The sequence below is a fragment of the Myotis yumanensis genome, unplaced genomic scaffold (assembly GCF_028538775.1).
Source record: "Myotis yumanensis isolate MYYU_CA2020_CCGP unplaced genomic scaffold, mMyoYum1.0.hap1 SCAF_13, whole genome shotgun sequence".
In the NCBI taxonomy this organism is placed as follows: Eukaryota; Metazoa; Chordata; class Mammalia; order Chiroptera; family Vespertilionidae; genus Myotis; species Myotis yumanensis.
In genome coordinates, this window is record NW_027223764.1 from 42,959,132 (window position 1) to 42,980,884 (window position 21,753).

Genomic DNA, 21,753 nt, shown 5'->3' on the forward strand with positions numbered 1-21,753 from the left:
ACCCTGGGACAGCGTGGGGCCAGGACTTTTCTGGCAGGCCCAGGAGTGCTGGTGGTGCTTCCCCAGCCCCTGTCCCGCCCCCACACTGTTCCCTACCTGGGGGTGGTGGGGGCAAGCTCCTCTCTCCAGGGTCCTTCCTGGGCCCTCCTAGTGTGGACAGCAGACTTCTCCTTCCTTCTTATGTCAGGGGCCAAGGCCCCCACCCCTAAGCTCTGAGGACTGTGCCAAGAGTGGACCTTTGGGACGTCTCAGGACATTGACAATTTGTACACAGCAAGTTGACTTAACTTATTTATTTTGTGAAAAAAAAAATACCTTCTTGTGTGCAGGGACTCAAAGCTGTACCCAAATCAAGAGAGACAAACTAGTAATAATAAGAACTATTCACTCATCCACACACAGGGACAATCCAAGATGATTCGGAATGCAGGAGGCAACTACACCAAGGCCGCAGGAGTCAGGACAGCCCAGGCTTTTGTTTAAGGAGATTCCTTGGTTTCCTCTTGCAGATTTGAGGATGCGACAGTAAGGCCCTTTCTGCTGTATGACCTTTGCCCAGGTGCCTGGAACAGGACACAACTCCAGTCAGTGTTGCTTTGGGGCTCTGGGAACCCTTAGGGTTTGGGGAAGGACAGGGTGGGTGACTGTTGCCTTTTCATCCGTGGGACCTGGTTGGGGTCACATCCCTGGGGTTTTCAGCAAGGAACTAGCTGGGGACGGTGGTCCAGCTGGGGGCAGTGCCCTCTTGTCCTGGTTTCTCTGCTCCTGCTGATCCACCAGGAGCCTTTGCTCCACAGCCCGCCTCTACCCCCTAGAGACAGAGGGAGCATTTGAGGCCTCACCTCCATCTACCAGCTTCCTCAGAACAAGGGCCCATTCAGCAGCGAGCATTTACTCATTTTTTCTCCTTGAAGAAGATCTCTTTAGCCTGGCCTATATAAATAGTTCAGAACATTCCAGGCCTTGGTGAGACAGGGCAGTGTCTAACACCCGCAAGCCATCACCACCACTGCCCGTTCCTGGCTTCTCTGTGCCTATTTGTAAGCCTTGGAGGGGAGGTAGGCACCGGGGAGTGGACGGTGGGGGCAGGAGGCCTGTGGCTCCAGGGAGAGGGAGAAGGGAGCCGTGTGCAGCGCTGTCACACCCCCTGCAGGTTATTACCGGGCTCAGGTTGAGAGACGTGGCTAAATTCTACCCTTTGTCACTTTATGTGATGCACACACTTGAAAATAAATAACAAAATGAACAGAAAAAAAGTATTTAATGAAGAGTTTACTCCCTATCTGCCAGCGCCCTCAGCCAGAGGCTGGTCTAACGGGGCAGCCCCTGACCAAAACCCCAAGAACAGAAGACACCCACTCGGGCCCATTACAGTGCATCTTTCTCTGCCTCCTCTGCCATCTGTCCGACCAGGGCACCAGTGTCTGCAGAAGGTCGGGTCCCTGACCCAGAAGCTGCCTGCTTGGCCCAGACCGAAGACAGGAGATGCAAGCATCAGATGGTCCTGACCCTGAAGGTCCTGTCGGCCCTGGGTGACCCTCTCCCACACAAGGGTCTGATTTAATGGGCCCTAGGGCCTGTCCCTTGGTAGGCCCTGGATGATGAATGACAGGAGCAGAAGATTGGGGGGCTGTGTCCCCAAGGCAGTGCCCTCCCACTCCAGCCCCCACAGGCTGGAAAAAGGGTGGGAGCCTGGTCAGGGAGAGCGAAGAGGAGAGAAGGGGAGGAGATGGATCTGTAGCGGCCGAGTGGTCTGGTCGATCTGCACAAACGGAGAGAAGGAGCCTCCACTGCAGTTCAGGGGCTCAGGTGGCTGAGTTGCTTGTGAGGATTCCTAGGATGTGGTCCAGCTGGACGGGAGGGAGGAGGCCCGAGGTGTCCTGAGTGCAGCCACATTGCCTCTCAGCGGTCGCGGCTTCGGGACGAGTCAAAACTGCTCTTTACCTCAGAAGGATGAAGCACAATTGCCAACTTCAGTTTTCTTAAAAGCTTCGAGGTCCTTTGATCTTTGTCCTTGGTCACTTGATGACTGTGCCCAGGGGACTAATCAGTTACGTGTTTCCATGGTGCCATCCGCGTGAGCCTCGCTCATGTTGTAGCTCAGGTATTTTGCCTGGGAAATGTACCCTGCTTCCCCTCACCCTGGGCTTGGCCTGCGTACCCCCTGAAGTCTCCGTCTCAGCTGTAAATTCTAGGCCAAGTCTGCACGGCTCCCCTGCTCCCTCCTGGATCCTGCAAACTCTGCCTTTTTGCCAAGACCTCTCCCTGTGTCATGTTTCAAGGCCACATGGTCCAGGACACTCCCTTCATGGCCATGTGTGGCCATGGTGTGTACATAGGTGTCCACGTGTTTGTGTGTGTGCAACATGCAGCTCATTCTGCTCGGCCACATTGCTCCCTGCCCCCTTGCCACCAGTGTCCTTGCCGTGGCTACACACAATCTGCCGTCTCCTGGAAACACAGGAGCCGCCCTGCAGAGCTGGCAGCCAGCGCCGGTCGGGGTCTGCTTTGTGGAAGAGAATGTGAACCCATCACTCGATGGCTTACTTGATTTATTTAATTAAAAATGAAAACATGCAACGAGTAAAATTCCAAGTGCCTCCGCCTTTCTTTTGCATTTGTTCTCAGCAGCAGTCATAAAAATTAACAGGAAAAAAATGAGCAGCTGTAGGAATGGGGTGACTTCGGGCATGAAGCAGGACAGAGGAAAACCCGCCCCCTCCCGAGGAGTGAAGGACAGGGAAGTGTGGCTGAGGGCAGGGGGCACGAGGAACGTCCTGCATGTCACCAGGACGGCAGAGCGGGGGGGTGGCTGTGCTCGCAGCTGGCTCAGGCGTGAGGTCTGAGAGGTAGATTCCCAGGCATCCTGGGGCAGGGGCATTGGCCAGAGGTCAGGGGACTTGGGGACATGTCCCAGCTTTGCCACTATCTGGCCCCGTGCCCTTGGGCAAGTAACTTTCCTTATCTGAGCCCCAGTTTCCTTTAGAATGAGGGTGCCGTCTGTGGTTTACAACCCTTGTTCCAAAAAGCCCTTTAGAGATGAGAAAATCAGCCCTCTCCCCCAGAACAACTGTGTCGATCGGCTGGCACCTGAGATTTCATTTGGCTAAAAACCCCATCAGGAGATTTCTAAGGCTCTTTCTCACTAAGAAAGTGTAACGGAATCCTTTCAGGTGGCAATTGCACTGCTCTGGCAGTCATAACAGTTTTAGTGCGGATTAGATTCCCGCCCTTTGGTCTCCGCACAGCCCCTGGAGGGAACGGACTGTCCGCAGGGAGAAGGCTCATTCTGGAACACGGAAGGCAGAGCTGGTGGGCCCTGTGGGTTGGGGGCCCGGGCAAGCCGGGCAGCAGCAACATGCAGGACAGAAGGGCTGAGCCTGGGGACAGTAGTACCTAGAGGAGGGGTGATGACAGGGGAAGGCACGATGTAAGGGAAGGGGACCCTTTCCCAAACCTCAAGCCTGTGTCTGTGCCCATTCGCCCAGGCCAGGCCTGGGAAACTCACACCAGCTTCCTCCCAGCCTTTAACATACAGGAGTCAGTGCAGTGGTGTCCCGACCTGAGTGAAATCTCCACCCCCGGCCCAGCCAGGGGGCACTGCTGTCTCCTCTTTTCTGGGGTCTGGGTATATTTAGCTTCTTTTCTGGGTTGTGTTTCCTACCACAAATGGCCCCTGGAGAAACGAATGGCCCTAATCATAGACAGAGCAGCCCAGACACCTCCCCACCCACTCACCCCTCAGCCACCAGCCCAGACCAAAAGCCATCTCTCCCCTCCCCCACTCCCAGACCTCTTGGGGCTCCTGAATCTTCCTCCTCTGCACCCCCAGTTACCCAACCCTGGGAAGGAGCTGAACACCCCACAGGGTCTCCTGGGAGTGACAGTCAGCTGGTCCCAAAGCAGGAAGCAGTTTGATCACCAGCAGGGGCCTGGGACGCGTGCCACTTGCTCCTGGAGCCCTGCCAGGCAGGCCCAGCCCTGGAGTCTGCAGCACAGAATCTCCGAGCGTGTCTGGCAGAGCCGTGGTCACCTGACCGCTCTTAGGAGGCTGCATGCACATTGGCACGGTCAAGGCTCTGAGAAGTCCTGCTTCCCTGGGGCTCAGCTTCCCAGGGTTCACCAGAATCACTGTTATGAGTGGAATTCTTTTATCATAAAAACTTTTTTTTGGCCAAACAACATTTTTCAAGACTCTGGAATCCTACAGAGCAATTTGGAGCAGCCAGAAACCTGCAAGTATAAGCTTATGCCACTAAAAGCCAGAATATGCAGACAGGAAGGTGGTGGGTGACGAGGCTGGGGAGAAAAAGTGCAGGGTTTCAGAGCCCATCCCACCTCAGGCCATTCTCACCGAGCTGCGGGCAGGAGCAGGAGGTGGCCTATGGGGCTGTAGCAGACTCGGGGTCACTGTGGGGGGAGTTCATGACCCAAGGCATCCGTCTGCTATCATAAACCTGCTGGTCCCTGAAACCCTGGGCCCTTGGCTTTCTCAGTCACCCACACCTGCAGGGCCTCTGTGACATTCCGCTCAGAGAGGGAGGCCCTGGGGGACGCGGCCAGGCATAGACCCCACGGGGCACTATTGATCTGAGAAACTGGAGCTCGGGGCACTTCTTTGAGGAGACGTTTCTGAAACAGCTGGCCAGAGGTTGCCCACAGTAAACAGCTTCCCTGGAGATGCAATCCTCTAGTCCAGCGGTTCTCAACCTGTGGGTCACAACCCCTTGGGGGTCGAACGACCCTTTCACAGGGATCGCCTAAGACCATCGGAAAACACATATATAATTACATTTTGTTTTTGTGATTAATCACTATGCTTTAATTATGTTCCATTTGTAACTATGAAAATACATCCTGCATATCAGATATTTACATGACGATTCATAACAGTAGCAACATTACAGTTATGAAGTAGCAACGAAAATAATTTTATGGTTGGGGGTCACCACAACATGAGGAACTGTATTAAAGGGTCTCGGCATTAGGAAGGTTGAGAACCACTGCTCTAGTCGCTAGTAAACCCCTTGCTAAACGCTGCTGTGCACTTTAGTGGGAGAACACGCAGCCAGTATAGGCTTCACAGGCAAGGCTTGCCCAGGAAATCAGCATGAGAGAAGGAAGGAAGGAAGGGAGAGAGGGAGGCAGGGGGCAGGGGAAGTGACAGGAGGGGACATTCTCATGAGAGGCAGGGGAGGAAGGCAGCCAATTTGCTGAAAGCACCCCCTGACCACAGCCACGCGGTCCAAGAACTTAGGGGATGGGCAGGGTCAGGCTTGGCCCAGGTGCACGCGCAGCCCCAGTGTGCCCTGTGGGTGTGTGGCCCACGCAGTGTCTGGTTTTGTTTTTAACAATTGGCATTAGAGGCCAACACTTAAAAATTAAGGGGTTTTATATAAAAACCAGATTTCTGCTTCCTCTGGAAAATCGGGTGTCTTGGTTTGAGTTACACCAGAAGCTGATGCTGAGGCAGGGATGAGAGCACACGGTTTATTTCAGAGCTGCAGACAGCCTGGGGGCGGAGGGAGTGGGGAAAGCCAGCAAGCCAGCAGCCCCCCGGGAAACCAGAGCAGAACCCCTCCCTCACGGTATGACTCCATGCCTTGCAGTTACCCAGGGGTGAGGCAAGGGTCCCCGAGTGGGGCTACACCAGTCCTATTGGTCCTTGGCTGAGGGCTGCTCTCAGGGAGTAGTAATTCCTCAGCACCGTCCTGTTGGCACAGCAGCATTCTAGAAATCGGGAAAAGGTGCTGGGCCCCAGGGTGAAATTGCAGGCAGCTGGACGTTTCCCAGTGAGGTGTGAGGGATGGGAAGGGGTCTGACAGCAGCAGGTTCCTGGGAATAAGGGGTGATGGGTGACAGGGGACCCCATGCCCACAGGCACAATGGGCTGCAGCTGGGAGGAGGGCAGGCCACCACGTGCCCTCTGGTCTGCCCTAGACTGAGGCAGCATTGATCACAGCACTGGGACTGAGGGTTTGCCTCTGAGACATCTGCTCTGTGAATCCTTGTCCGTCCAAAGTGAGAAACCAACAGGCCAAGAGGCCCACAGCTGCGCCTCCATTCATTACAATAGCGCCCCAGGCTCTCTAAGTGGTTGAGGTTTCAAGCCCCCCACCCCCACACCCCCACTCATCCACCCCCTGGCTGTCTCTGGCTGCACCCATCTGGGTCTGTCCTGCCACCCCTACCCCGGGGCCGCTGCTGAAAAAGCGGTGAGGAAGAGGACAATGGTTGTGTCCACCTGGATGGTGGGCGGCCGGTCTGCATCCGGTCCATCCCAGAGCTGCCTGCCCTGGGGAGCTTTCAGCTCTTTTCTGCTCTGATGCGCATAGTGGGGGGTGCTCACCTGTGGCACACAGGTCGCTTGGGCATCCCCTTGATCAGTGTGGCAACCCCCAGAGCCTGAGGTCAAATGCTACCCTGGTCTCGCCCATCTGGGAAAGCTCAACAGAGTGACTGAGGAGACATCGTGAGCGGAGGCCTGGAGGATGAAGAGGACTTGGAGAGTTTGGAGACCGAGAACCGATTTGTCCTGGCTGAGATGGAGATGAGACACGGGTCTGGGGAGGAGAGCTGGGGCCTGAACATGCAGGAGCCTCTGAGACACTAAGAAGAGATTGGACTTGACCCTAAGAGCTCGAGGGCACCGTTGAAAGGCAGAGAGAAGCAGGGAGGCCTGGTCTGATCACTGATGCCCCATCTGACAGATGAGGAGAGAGCGGCGTGGAGAGCAGGCATGACCAGCAGTGTTAGGAGGTGAAGCCACATCCTTCATCCTTACAGACCTTCCGTCCCATCTTTTGCCTCAAGTCTCCAACCTGGGTCTGTTGAGACCCCACAGGCCATGTGAATGCAGTGGAGGCACAAGCCCAGAACCAAAGGCTTCCTTCTGGGGTCATGCACAGCCCCTCCCCTAAAGCCAGCTTTTCCAAGTCAGCCGGAGCCTGCTCTTCTCCAGGCTTGAATAGCAGCGATGTGTCCTAGCTGTGTGACCTTGCACCAGTGAGTTGCCCTCCCTGAGCCTTAGGATGCTCATGTGTAAATAGGAGAGAAGATCCAGGCAGAGGACTGGCATGTATGCCGTGTGCCTGGCTCCTGGTGAGACCTGAATAAACAGCGGCTTCTCTTGAAGACAGTCAGAGGCCCCTCCCCCTGTGTCTGCCTCCTTCCGGGAGCCTCAGAATTAATCAGTGAATCAACAGCTATTTTGAAGGCTAGAGCAGAGGCCCACATAGAGCTTATACTAGACGCCGGGGCCAGGTAGAGTGGTCCTTCAGCACGTGGGGCGGTCAGGGTGGTGTCAGGCCAGGCACAGAGGGGCAGCCCTTGGTCCCCAGGCCACAGGCCAGCTCCATTCCCTGCAGGACGAATCCTGAAAACCAGAACTGAGCACTAGAGACAGCCCCGTGATGCCCTCAGAACAGCTCCCCGAGTTTGGGAGGCTGGGTGGGGGCTAGGTTTCGCTTTCCTGTGGGAAGTTGTCATTAGTTCCACGTCTGTGCTTTAACATTCTTTCCTCCGACGCGGTGTTGGTTTCTTGAAGCAGTTTCCCTTCCAGGAAAAGGTGCCCTCTGACTCCTGTCTGAGTGAGTGGAGAGACTGACACTTGAGAACCAAGAAGACCGGGTTTAAGTCAATTCATTCAAAACATGGCCGGATGGGCAGTGCTTCCCCTCGCCCTGGCCCGGGTGGGGTCTGGCTGGCCCAAAATAGAGAGGCGTGTCCGCACTTGGCCTGGAGCCCACGACTTCCTGACTCATGTCTCACTCGGCTGCGGAGCAGAGGAACACGGTCCGGACTTGCCCGTGGAAGGAGGGTCCACGGAGCCCACTGCAGGGAAGTGCTCCTGACCGCTCACCTCGAGGCCTCCTGCCTGGCTCGTTCTCTCTCACAGGCGAGAAGCCTCCGTGTTCACGTTGTCCCTCACTGTGCCTGATACAGCACGTGCATCAGGTTGAATGAGTGAATGGGCATTAAGGTTAAGAAGCACTAGGAATAAGCACTTTCACTCTTTATTGTGGTAAAATATATACGACACAAAAGTCACTGTTAGTGACATTTAACACACTCATCGTGAGCAACCATGTCGTCACTGCCTAGCTCCAGAAAATCCTCACAATCCCAAAAGGCAAACCACATGTCCCCTGGCAACCACTCCTCTGCTGTACGGCTCTACGGAGGCTCCCATTCTGACTATTTCAATGGAATCATATGTGTAAATGGAATCTGCATTATTTGGTCTTCTTTCTCTCAGCATGTTTTCAAGGTTCGTCCATGTTGCAGGATGTATCAGAATTTCATTCTTTTTTAAATCTGAATAATATTCCATTCAGGAATATGCCACAGTTTGTTATCCATTCATCAGTGAATGGACATGGTTTTTTCTCATCTTTAGGCTTTACTTCCGTTTAATAAACATGTCTTGAGCTTCTACTGTGACCCAGGTACTATGCTGGACACTTGCTCATTATCTGTTTTTAAAAATATATTTTTATTGATTTCAAGGAGAGAGGAAGAAGGGGAGAGAGAGAGAGAGAGAGAAACATCCATGATGAGAGAGAATCATGGATCAGCTGCCTCCTGCAAGCCCCACACTGGGGATTGAGCCCACAACCCGGACAAGTGCCCTGACTGGGAATCGAACGGTGACCTCCTAGTTCATAAGTCGACACTCAACCATTGAGCCACACTGGTCAGGCTCATTACCTTTTACTGAACCTTCAAAACTGCTCTCAACTGGCTGGAAATTATTTCTGCATTTCACAGATAAAGAAACTGGGAACTGAGGCTCAGCAAGGTCTAAGGAACTCGAGATAAAAAGTAGCAGAGCCTGGCCAGCGTGGCTCAGTGATTGAGTGTTGATCTATGAACCAGGTCACAGTTCGATTCCCGGTCAGGGCACATGCCCGGGTTGCAGGCCTAATGGGGGGCCTGCGGGAGGCAGCCAATGAATGATTCTCTCTCATCACTGATGTTTCTATCTCTGCCTCTCCCTTCCTCTCTGAAATCAATAAAAATATTTTTTTAAATATATTTTTTTAAAGTTCAGCCCAACAAATGTTGGCTGTGTGCCTGCAGGATGCCAGGCCACAGGGTACAGAGGTGGAAAGCACAGTCCCCGTCTACAAAGTAACAGCCAAGCCATGTCAGACTCCGGGCAGACGTGGTATCATTACTTACTTTCATAATTACCAAAGAAATAGATGCATTAATGATTACAAGGTGGCTTGATTTGTGATCATTGGTACCGATAAATTCCCAATCAGGGAAAAAGAAAAACCCACCCTCAGACCCCATGTCTGTGCCACCCTCCCTGCTTATGACTGATGGGATGTCCAATTGAAGGGGTTGGGGCCTTACTGGTTCAAGTGTAACTCACCAGCTCCTTTCTGCCCTTGACAGTGCAAAGTCACTCCATCCGTATCCGCAGCAACAGCTCCCGGAAGGGGCTCTGTCGGGCCCCTCAGAGGCCCAGGCCCTGCACTGCCGTCCGCTTTATCTTGGACATAGAAGCAAGGTGACCTGACCCCTGTCCTGCAGATCTCTCACCACTGACTTCGGGGGCCCTGGGTCACAGGGCTCTCCTGAGGACATAAGCAGGAGACGGCTCACTGTAGGGCCACCTCATTTTACTAGAAACAAGGGTATATCTGTAACCTGGTTTCTTACTCAATAGGCTTGTCTCACTGTATGGCCCTGTGCAAACTTCTGGTCATTCAATCCCCTGGGTGGGACCCAGCAGAGAGGCACAGCGCGGCAGGACCTGGATGGCTCAGAGTCCACGCCTCGGCATCTTTCCTCAGAGGCCGCAGGAGGTGCAGTGCCTGCCCTGGAGCTGACGCAGAGCCCTGGCAGTGCCAGTGCGACCTCTTGGAAGGTAAACTGAAGTGGAATTTAAGTGAGATTGGGCATCTTTTCTTACACAGAGATGCCGCTCTTTCGCAAATGTCAGAGTCGGTGTATCAGGAAGGAGGCGAGCGTGGAACCTGGAGCCAGTCTGCCTGTTCTCCAGTCCTGGCTCTGCCCACTTCCTCACGGTGTGACCTTGAACGAAGTACTTCGCCTGTCTGTACCACAGGTGCCTCATCTGCAAAATGGTTAGGGGGCGGGGGGGAAGAAGAAGGTGATACAAATGGTACCTACCTCATGGAGCGGTTGTAAGGGTAAGTAAATCAATTGGCACACAGTCAGTGTCAGCTCTTTTGTTAAGAGGCTGGTCAGAGTTGGGAATAAAGAGAGAAAAATGGAATTCTAATGGCTTTCTTTGTTCTCCAGAAATGACAGGATTACTTGTGTGTCCATGAACATTTTAAGCAAGTGTATGTTTGTAATATTGTTTCTCACTCAAAATACTTCTCTCGAAACACTCCAGATACAACTGATGGATAATCATAATGACGATGATTTACTGAGCAAGTACTATCTGCTAGGCACTGTGCCCAGTGCCTTCCATGCATTAACTCATCGGATGATCCTCCCAGCCCTGTGAAATGAGTACTTGATTCTCACCCATTTTACGGAGGAGGAAACTAAGGCTTGGAGGGGTGGAGCGAGGATGGATCCAAGTTGCAAACCAGGTCTTTCTGCCTTTAGAGCAGTGGTTCTCAACCTTCTGGCCCTTTAAATACAGTTCCTCATGCTGTGACCCAACCATAAAATTATTTTCGTTGCTACTCAATAACTGTAATGTTGCTCCTGTTATGAATCGTCATGTAAATATCTGATATGCAGGATGGTCTTAGGCGGCCCCCGTGAAAGGGTCGTTCGACCGCCAAAGGGGTCGCGACCCACAGGTTGAGAAACCGCTGCTTTGGAGCCTGACCTCAGAGCTGCCGTGCCACCACTGCGGGACATCCACGTGCTCAGGGCCTTGGCACCCTCGTCCCTCTTCTTGGTGGCAGGATCTCGGGCAATCCTTGCAGATGTTGTCTGCCTCTGGAACAGTGCCCATAGGCTCCTGACCTAACCGAGACAGAGGCAGCAGAACTGCCTTGGCTTTCAGTGCCAGCTGTGTGGCGCTCGGGTGGGGAAGTGTCAGGTGCAGAGGGCTCTCCCGCTGCCCTCCACACATCAACCCACAACAGACATGGAACAAAGCTCAAGCTCGGCAGGGAGCCAGGCGATGCAAGAGACCTCTGGCATCGGCAACCTTTCTTGTTAAATAGTAAAACCCAGTGCTGGTGACGGTGTGGAGAAATACGCATGCGTCTGAGGAGAGACGTTTGGAGGAAGGTTTGGTAGTAGGCGCCAAACCCTTTACATCCAGTAAATCCAGTACAGAAATTTTTTTTTTTAATTAAATCTTTATTGTTCAGATTATTACATTTGTTCCTCTTTTTTCCCCCCTTAACTCCCCTCCTTCCAGCTCCCACCCCACCCTCCACCCTCACTCCCCACCCACTGTGTTCATCCATAGGTGCATGATTTTTGTCCAGTCACTTCCCGCATCTCCCACACCCCTTTTTCCCCCAAGAATAGTCAGTCTATTCCCTTTCTATGTCCCTGATTCTATTATAATCACCAGTTCATTCTGTACATCAGGTTATTTATTCACTTGATTCTTAGATTCATTTGTTGATAGATGCATGTTTGTTGTTCATAATTTGTATCTTTACCTTTTTCTTCTTCTTCCTCTTCTTAAAGGATACCTTTCAGCATTTCATATAATACTGGTTTGGCGGTGATGAACTCCTTTAGCTTTTCCTTATCTGTGAAGCTCTTTATCTGACCTTCAATTCTGAATGATAGCTTTGCTGGATAAAGTAATCTTGGTTGTAGGTTCTTGGTATTCAGCACTTTGAAAATTTCTTGCCATTCCCTTCTGGCCTGCAAAGTTTCTGTTGAGAAATCAGCTGACAGTCGTATGGGTATTCCCTTGTAGGTAATTGAGCCTCTTTCTCTTGCTGCTTTTAAGATTTTCTCTTTATCTTTTGCTCTTGGCATTTTAATGATGATGTGCCTTGGTGTGGTCCTCTTTGGATTCCTTTTGTTTGGGGTTCTCTGCGCTTCTTGGACCTGTAAGTCCATTTCTTTCTCCAGATGGGGGAAGTTTTCTGCCATTATTTCTTGAAATAGGTTTTCAATATCTTGCTGTCTCTCATCTTCTGGCACTCCAATAATTCTGATATTAGACTGCTTAAAGCTGTCCCAGAGGCTCCTTACACTATCTTCACACTTTCGGATTCTTTTCAGTCCGTGTATGCTTACTTTCTAATTTCTTTATCGTAGCATCGAGGGTCTCATTAGTTTTCGTGAGGCTCTGCACAAATTTATGGCAAGCCCTCAAAATTGCGATTCTTAGCTCCATATCCTCCATTTCTGTCATGTTTTTTTGTCTCCGCATCTTTTATGCTTTCTTGGTGCACCCCCTTGTGGTCTCTGTGCGCAGTCTTGTTCTAGCCAAGCCTTAATTGTTGTAGTTAACACTAGAGGGATTTGACCCCCAGGCCGACTGGCTATAGGAATCAGCTGTATGGAAAACGTCTGCCTTCTGGGGAGGCGCTAATCCAGCCTTTGCCTGAGGCGATCGGCAAATGGCTGTGCGCAGAGTTTGGGCGGGGCGGGCTCAACAGGGTGGGCGGAGGGAGCAGTTATGGCCACGCTCAGTCCCGTTCCCAGAGGCTCTGCTTCTCAGAACCCCGGCAGCCGCTGCAAACCTCGGAGAGAAAGCTGCCCTCAGGTTCCAACTGATGCCGGATAATCCCGCTTCTCCCGTTTGAGTCTGGGTCCCTAGAGACTCGCCCGGATCTGGAGCCCAGAGTCTGAGACTCACTCCCGACAGAAAACGACAACCGCGCCCTCAGCCACCAGCCCGCTTTGCGCGCGCACCTCGGTACCTTTGTATTTTCCACACTGCGCCGCCTCTGAGCCTCGATTTGCTGTTCTCTTTCCTTCTAGTTGTAGAGTCTCTCTTCAGCCAGCCTTCCTGTGGTTCTGGGTGATGTCCGTTCAGTCTTTTAGTTGTATTTTTGAAATGGTTGTTTGCGGCAGCGGTCTCCGGTGTTTACCTACGCCGCCATCTTGGTCTCCGCCCCTCCAGTACAGAAATTTATCCCAAGGAAATAACTGTGGTTGGATGCTAAGGTTTAATGTTTTCAAACATTAAACATTGTTTATAATAATGAAAAATTGGAAAACCACTTAAGTGTTGACTAATGAGGGATTGATCAAATAAATTACAGTCGCACGTATGATAAAACCCTCCACATCCATTAAAATGATTATGCAGAGGACTTTTATGGTAGTGAACAATGTTTAAGATATATTAGATGACAAAGGTAGTCTATAGAACAATAAGTACCATTTGGCTCCATTTATACAAAATAAAGCATTCTCTATAATGTGAATATATTTCCACAGAGAAATGATTAGGAAGACACAAACCGAACTGTTGCCACTAAATCACTTATCTGAATATTTGACAATCTCTTTAGCAAACGTACCCCCTGCATTCGTCACATAGCACTTAAGAGCGTGGCCTCTAGAGTCAGGCTGCCTGGGTGCAAATCCCAACTCCAGCCTCATTCACGGAAGCCCCTCTGAAGTCCAGGCTTCACGGACCAACGGGGACACCGGCTCCTCGCCCCTGCTCACGGGTGTTGGGAGACGTGTGAATTCCCGGGGCCACGCCTCACCGGGACTTAGTATCGCCATTACTCTGAGTCCTTTAACTAGCCATTGTGTGATTGTTAGTATAACTCGTAGGAAGGAGAGAGCCTGGGTGCCCGCCTCCTTCCTCTGCCTGCAGGACTCGTTCACATGGCCAGGACTCCGGTGTCCAGCCTTCCTCGCCTCTGTCCACACAGAGGACTTGGAATGAGCCGCCCGCCAACACCGGTCTGCTGGCCCCAGAGTGAGACAAGGAAGTTTACAAAAATGCATAAGCAAATGTTTGATTTGGGAGAAGAGGAGGGACAGCGCCTGCCCGAGAGGGAGGCTTTCAGGGAGGCCAGGAGCGCCGTCCTGCACCGCTGGGTCTCCTTGTGTTGCCTGTTTGTTCTTCCTTCGTCCCGACCACCTCGCTGGCTGTGAAGCATCTGGCTGCAACATGGGGCTGATTTTAATAAATCCGAGACGCTTCCCTCAGTGCAGCGGATTTGGAAGAAGCCAAGGAGAAAACCCGCGGTGTTGCCGGCAGGAGCCCCGAGAGGCGGAGACGGACAGGAAAGAGGAGGTGGTGGATAACCTCATGAGGACCAGGAAGCGTTTTGGGGTGAAGCTCGGACACATGACTGTCTGAGAGAGATGGGCCAACAGCCAGCATCCACCTGCCAGGTTCCCATCCTCTCCTGCGGCCCCTCACTGGAGACTTCTCCAGATGTGGGAGAAGAATGGGACTGAAGGACAGGTTGCAGCTGTTTCCCCTACATGGTTGTTAATGCTCCTGGGAGCCCTATGAGTGAGGGATGTCCACAGTGTCTGGCCTCAGCAGCCCTGCTCAGCTCCTGTCGACTCATACCTGTGGCTTCTTTCAAGGAGCCAGTCTCCTGTTTGGTCTTCCTCCTTTCCCCTGCCCGGTGTTTTCCCAGTGTTTTTGCCTTTTTCAAAGAACCCTGCCTTCTCGGGATGTGCCCAAAGCAGGACAGCTTCAGTTTGGTCATGTTTGCCTCCAGCAATGTTTTAGGCTGAATTTGCTCTCAGGCCCACTTGGCCGCCCAGGGCAGTGGTCGGCAAACTCATTAGTCAACAGAGCTAAATATCAAAAGTACAACAATTGAAATTTCTTTTGAGAGCCAAAATTTTTAAACTTAAACTATATAGGTAGGTACATTGTTATTAACTTAATTAGGGTACTCCTAAGCTGGCCTTTGCTAAAAACATCCTCAATCTGACTGAGGTACATTTGCTGAGGTCGACCCCTTCCAACTCTCCCATCCACACTCGTCTTGTATACTTGTTTCGTCTATCTTTTGTCACCCACGCGAGATTTGCAGACGCGACTAGCACTAACCACTGCACAATGAGACTGCTGACTGGTTCACTCAACTCGTGCATGAATCGCGTGCGCCTCCCCCGCGCTGCGTATCCCGTGGCCCGCCTGCGCCGCGTCTCCTGTCACCCGACCGACACCCCCCACTTCTTCTTATGCCACTTCTTTGCCGACCACTGGACCAGGGTATCGTATCGTAGAGCTCTCCTCCAACACCACATCCCTCCACCCCCATGGACAGACACAAGGCCACAAACAGGTCCGTCCCCCAGGCCCCAACCCTCCCCCGCCCCCCACACACACCTTCTTCCAAGGAGAAGCAGGGGGTTATGGAGTCCCAGCCAGCCTCCACCCTCTGGTGCTTTAACCCTGAAGGATGCTGCAGGTGTGACATTCCTGGGATGGAAAGCCAAGCAGAGGAAGTGTCGCTCATAGAGCATCAGGAAGGGCAGACAGGATCAGACCAGAAATGAGAGAACAAGACGAAAGGGAAAACAAGTGGGATTCCTAGAAATGCCCACCCTGCCCACTTCCCGCAGCTCTTCTATCACCCAAACAAGAAGCTGATTCTCCGGGGTTAGGATTGTGAGGGACGTGCCAGAGCCCAAGAAAAAGGCTGAATGTTTGCAGGGCATGAACTTGGCTTCCTGGGACTCCCTGGGACACAGCTAGGGGAGCCTGGGCCGGGCTGCTGTGCATTTCAGTCGAGGCTGAAAACACGGGGTGCCCTGCCAGGCCTCGGGCAGGCCTCCTGTGTTACTGTGTTGGTAAGAGAACAGAGCGGGCAGGGATATTCACTGTGACCGGATTTTTGTCTTGTCCTCACTTGTATATGTAGAAAATGTTCCAAGAATGGGAAGGTCACTGTTCCCCACTGCCACTCCCCACTCCCCGCCCCTTCGCAGGAACAGACCCAGCTGCCCTCACCCTGAACCCCTCTGGAGGACATCTTAAAGCAGATTTCTGAGCCCCGCCCCAGAGTTCCCGACTCAGCAGTCAGGGGTGGGCCCGAGGATCTGCATTTAACAAAGTGCCTGGTGCCGCTGGTCCCGGGGGCCCACTTCGAGAGCCTCTGCCCTCCTGCCGAACTCAGCCGGTCTGCAGTGGGGTCTGGACAGCGTTACTTAAAGTGCCAGGGGGTCCTGGGAGAACCACCTAACACTTAGGGCCCATTAAGGTGAGAGCTACTTCAAGAGCACATTCTACAACTAAGTACAAACATCCAGTTATCCGTTACTAAAGTGCAGCTGTTCCCAGTCATGGCCTTATCTAACGCCGACTCCTTGTTTACATCAAAGCGCAATCTGGACATCTTCCCCTGCCTGCGCCCGCCTACAGGCCTACAGCTTCGCAGACCATTTCTGCACGTCCCTGCTTGGCTCCCGGCTCAGGCGGGGCTTTGGCGAGCCAGCGCTTGGTTACAGCTCTTAGTCCTCCGTGTGAAGGTTCATGGATGTCTTAATGCTCCTCATCTTCCCTTTGTTTTGAGAGAAATGTTCCCTCTCGTGGCAGAGATCCTCTGAGTCTTGCCTTCCTTACGGCCAAACACAAAGGCCTTGGTCCGCGCAAAAGCCGAGGGCTGTGAGCCACGTCGGCTGCAGGGCAGGCGGCTCTGGGCAAGGGGTCTGCCCAGCGAGGCGGGGCAGAGGGGGAGCTTTGGGCCTCCAGCCCCTCCGTGGGAAGCTTCACAAAACAAAGAGCAGATGCGTCGAAACAATGACCTCGCCGCAGAATGGGCCCCAACACATCCACTTCAGAAAGGGAAGGGTCAGTGGATGCCAGCCAAGTCCTGCTCAGAGCCTCCGAGAGAGGCAGGCAGGCAGGCACACTGACCTGCAGTGACGAGGCGCAGAGGGAGGCGAATAAACACACCCTGCCTCCCCTGGGCCACGCATCTATGAGCATTTTCTTATTAAGCCCTCCAACAACTCCACAGCAGGTGCTGTGGCTTGACTGACCGACACCCCCCACTCCTTCTAACGCCACTTCTTCAAAATAGACTCGCCCAGGCCGAAAACCGACTTCTGCGCATGGGCCACGAAGTTTCAATCGCACTGTCAGTCAGCATAAGGTAGACGGTGCTGTAGGAACAAACAATCCCCAAGTCTCGGGGTCTAACATGACAAAGGCTTATTTCCCACTTGTGCAAAGTCTGCTGTAGGCCCATGAGACACTCCAGGGCCACTGTCCTACACGTGGTAACCCAGCAAGCCAGGCAGTCTTGACCTTGTGATTCAGCCGACTGAACAGGAGGTCACTGTGATGCTGAGGCAGAGGGAAAGACAGCTGGGGGGGTCATGTGCTGGATCTTTGCTGCTTTGCACAAGAAGTGACTCATGTTACTTCAGTCCACAGGCCACGGACCAGCACTACCCAACTGCAGGGCGGGGGGGGGGGGGGGGGGGGGAGGGATGGGCGGACAGAAAATGTAGAGTAACAAGTAGAATGTTTGGTGACCATCGCTGTCTCTGCCACGGGTAGGTACTGCTATTTATCCCCATTTTACAGACAGGAAAACTAAGAGGTGAGGTAACTTGTTGTAGTTTGCTAGGTCTATGGTAACAAAGGACCTCAAACTGTGTAGCTCAAGGCAGAAGCCGCCATGGCTGGTGAGAAGCCACAGGTGAGGGAACAGGAAGCACCAGGCCCCAGGCCCCAGGCCCCCTCTCCGAGTCTGTTTACCCCAGTCTGGGCACGGAGCAGGATGCCACATGCAACCCGGATTGTGGGCTCAGACAGCAAAGCCCAGGACGGACACGATGAGCAGGAGGGAGAGAAACATAAAACAAAACATAAATCAGCCTCCTACTCGCAACTGGCCCAGAAGCTAACATTCCACATTCATCAAACGAAGAAATCCGACGCTGAGAAAACAGACAAATTCAACAGTCAGAAGTGAACTCACTGCGGATAAACCTGAAATAATCCTTTAAAGAAGTATGTTTAGGCTCCTCAGAGATCAATGCAGAAAGCAGTTTTTTAAAAAGAATAAACAGTTTGAAACTAATATGAAGTAATACTGAATGTCAACTGTCATTGAAAATTAAAATTAACAAAAAGAGAAAGGGAAAGAATAAATATTTATGAGGCCCAAGTAGGAAGAAATGAAATAAGAACAGTGAAAAATGTGAAAACATTTTTTATATCTTTAAAGTGAAAAATGTATCATTGAACTTAATAGAATGGATAAACCTCCTGTGGCACACGGCTGTTTAACCCAAGGGAATTCGCTCTGAATGAAGTAAAAGAGATGGGTGATATAACATCACCTTAACAGTTGCACAATATTCCATCATGTGTGAGTTCAGCAAGTTTCCAGGATAAAAGACCAACCCACAAAAATCAATTGCATTTCTATATACTAACAAGGAACATGGAGAAACTAAATTAAAAATGTAATACCATTTCCACTAACTTCAAGAAATCAAATACTTAGGTATTCACTTAACTAAATACATGTTGAAAAATTACAAAATCCTGATGAAAGAAATAAAAGAAAATCTAAATAAGTGGAGAAACATACCGTGTTCTTGGATTGAAAGACTCAACTTAGTAGAGATGTCAATTCTCCCCGAATTGACCTATAGGCTTACAATTCCTATCAAAATACCAAAACTAAAAGTACTGGTGGTGTCAGGCTTGAGACCCTGTCCTCGGATCCAGTTTTAAATAACAATAATACCAACAAGAGCTATCATTTAGTGTGCTTTGCTGGAAAGACATCAACTAAATTCAATGCTCACAGTAACCTCAGGGGTGGGGATTATTATCCCCATATCACAGATAAGGAAACTGAGTCACAGAGCAGTTTAGCCATTTGCCCAAGGTACACAGATCAGAGCGAGGATTGCATAAGTTCCCCCTCCTGACTGCTGAGGCTCCCTGTGCAGGGATGTCTATGGCCATCTCAGTGTCCACCCCTGGCCTAGGAGTCTCCGCTGTCAGGTCTGGGCATACGGTGCCCTCCAGCTGGGCATAGGGAGCCCTCCAGCTGGGCACAGGGCGCCCTCCAGCTGGGCACAGGATGCCCTCCAGCTGGGCACAGGGGGCAGTGTTCTGAGCAAAGTGCCAATCCTCACTTAGACAACCCTGCCCCAGACTGCAAGCCTGAGCATCCGCTGCTGGTCGCCTTCCTGTATTTACCGAGGCCACCATGACGGACAAGGGCTCCTTGTCCGGTCCCCAAGGTGGCAGGTTTTTAAGGACATGGGTTTACTACCAGGGCTGTCTATTACCAGGACTGGGGTTCCTCTCTCAGACTGTGTGAAGATCAATGCCATCCTCACCACTTCTTCCGCTGCCCACTGGCCCGGCTCCCTGCCTGGGCACATGGTCCCACCTGACAACTCGCCACAGGCAGACACATACACACACCTGCAAGCACACGCGTGCATACAAACACCGCCTTCCAGGAAGCCGGGGAATGAAAACGGGTCTTTCTTGAGTCTTTGAATGGACTCATAGAATTTCTGAACATCTAAAGTCGCCTGTGAAATTGTGGTGTGTGTGTGTGTGTGTGTGTGTGCTTGTGTGTGTAAAGTGTAGGCATAAACAGGACATCACACGCAGTGCCCAGTGCAAACTGGAAATGTGGGACCCCTTGTTCTAAGAGTGTTAATAACTTCATGATGACAACAAAAGTCCATGAACCAAGCGCAGGTCCCGCCTGAGCACCGGCCCCAGGAGACAGAACACCTGGCCTGAGCTCCTGGGTGGGTGGAGTGTTTACGCTGCAGACACTTTTCTGATCAGAAGCCTCAGGGCTTTTGTTAGAGTCTCAATGGGGTCCTGGCCAGTTGGATGCTGGTCAAGGGCATGTACTTTGGTCACAGGCTCGATCCTCGGCCCTGGTGGGGCCACGTGCAGGAGGCAACCAATCGCTATGTCTCTCTCACATCAATGTTTCTCTCTCTCTCTCCCCCCTCTTCCACTCTCTCTAAAAATCAATGGAAAAATATCATTGTGTGATGACTAACAACAAAGGAATCTCAATGGGGCCCCGGGCTCTTTAACGGTTAAGAACTATGTGGTGTCAGAGGGCCAGGGACAGACAGGCCTGGGTTTGAGTCCCAGATTCCCCATTTACGAGCTATGGGACCTGGACCAAGTTCCTGACTTCTCTGAGCCTGATCCTTACTGTACGTTGGGGGTTGTAGTAGCTGCCTTACAGGGTTATTGTAAGGAGAGGAGAGAGGGGTAAAGAGCCAGCACAGAGCCGGGCACTGTTAGCTAATTCTGATTTGCTTGTTATATTTGATGTCACATCCTTCTGCCAGCCTGACCTCAGCAAGCTGTGTCTCCCACGGATTGCCCCCCCCCTGCCCGGCCCCCCCCACACCCCCTACACCCCCCACCCCCCACCCACAGCAGGCCCAGTGCACAGCCTGGCAGGGGCTGTTGGGGACATCAGCTGGCATTCTGTCCAAGGCCTAGTGTCCTGGCCTTACCCCAGGTCTTGCCCATTGGCTGACCTGGCTGGTTTTGTCTGCAACGGCTGGGCTACAAGACTATGTGACAGGTAGTGGCAACCTAGGGGGCCTTAGGGCTGGTGGACAGACTCTAGGTTGAACTTGAGGGGACTGGGCTCCCCAAGAGGACCTCATAGCTTTTGAACCCAGGGTCACCCTTGACAGAGCCTCTTCCCAGACTGGGGTACCCAGGAGAGGGTTCCTAGGAACCCCTTGGCGCCTATCTTTTCCTCTAGCACCACGCGGTGGCTCCTCAGGGGCCTCTGCAGCCTGCCGTCCCCACGGCCTGCCGCTTACACAGCCTGCCATCTCCACAGCCTGCCTTCTCCACGGCCTGCCAGCATCTCGAGGAGAAGGGCCCTGGGACCCAGTCGCCTCTACTCCACCCCCCTCTCAGGGTGGCGACTCCTAGTGGAGGGAAAGCGGGGACACAGCAGGGACCAAGCGCCACACCATGCCCAGTGTGATCTCAGGTCTCCATTTCCATATTGTGATATGAGGGTGGAGCACCCTCATTCCTGCCCTGAGGCAGCCCTCACCCACCCCCCCAGGAGGCTGTTTGAGGAGTACAAGGTGCATCGTGTACAGGAAAAGTGGCAGCAGCCGATGTCCGTCCAGAGGGCAGTGCTAAATCGATGGTGGCCAGTCAGATCATGAATCCAGCAGTTCTGAAAGGCCACGTGGTTTGACACAGAAAGGTGTCCGCGATGTACCTTTCAGTGAAAATGAGCAAAATAATACAGTGCCATCGATTTATGTAAAAATAAACGGCACATTCTCTAAGCATATTTAGGCACAGGGGCAGGTCGGGAAAGGGTTTACACTGATCGTCCAGGCTGCCTCTGAGGAGGGGAGGGGATGGAAAGGGGGTCAAGGACTTCCGCCGCACCCTCGGGAGCCCTTGCCCAGGTCCTGCTAGCCTGTCCCAGCTCCCCGAACCCCCCCCTCCCCCCGACAGGATGGAAGGCCTAACCCCAGGGCCAAGGGCACGCCGCACTGCTGGCGTCCTGGTGGGAATTCCGAGTGCTTGTGAATAACCAACTTCCCAGCCACTGATAGCAAAGCGTTCCAACCACCATTTAGGACCCTCCCCACAGGCCAGGCAGGCCCTGCATCTCCCCCTCCCAGCAACAGGGTGGGTTAGAGCTGGCGGGGTCGGGGTGGGGGTCTGAGATTCTACTCCACTCGCAGGCTGGCAGCCAGCTCGCCAGGCCCATCGAGGCGGGCAGAAGACACGAGACTTCTGGGACAAAAACAAAGGACGTATTACTCCAGGCAAAGCAGGCGACATGCGCTCCGTGTTCGTGCTGCCTCCCTTGGCCCCTTGTCTCACAAGCCAGCCGGGAGGCATTC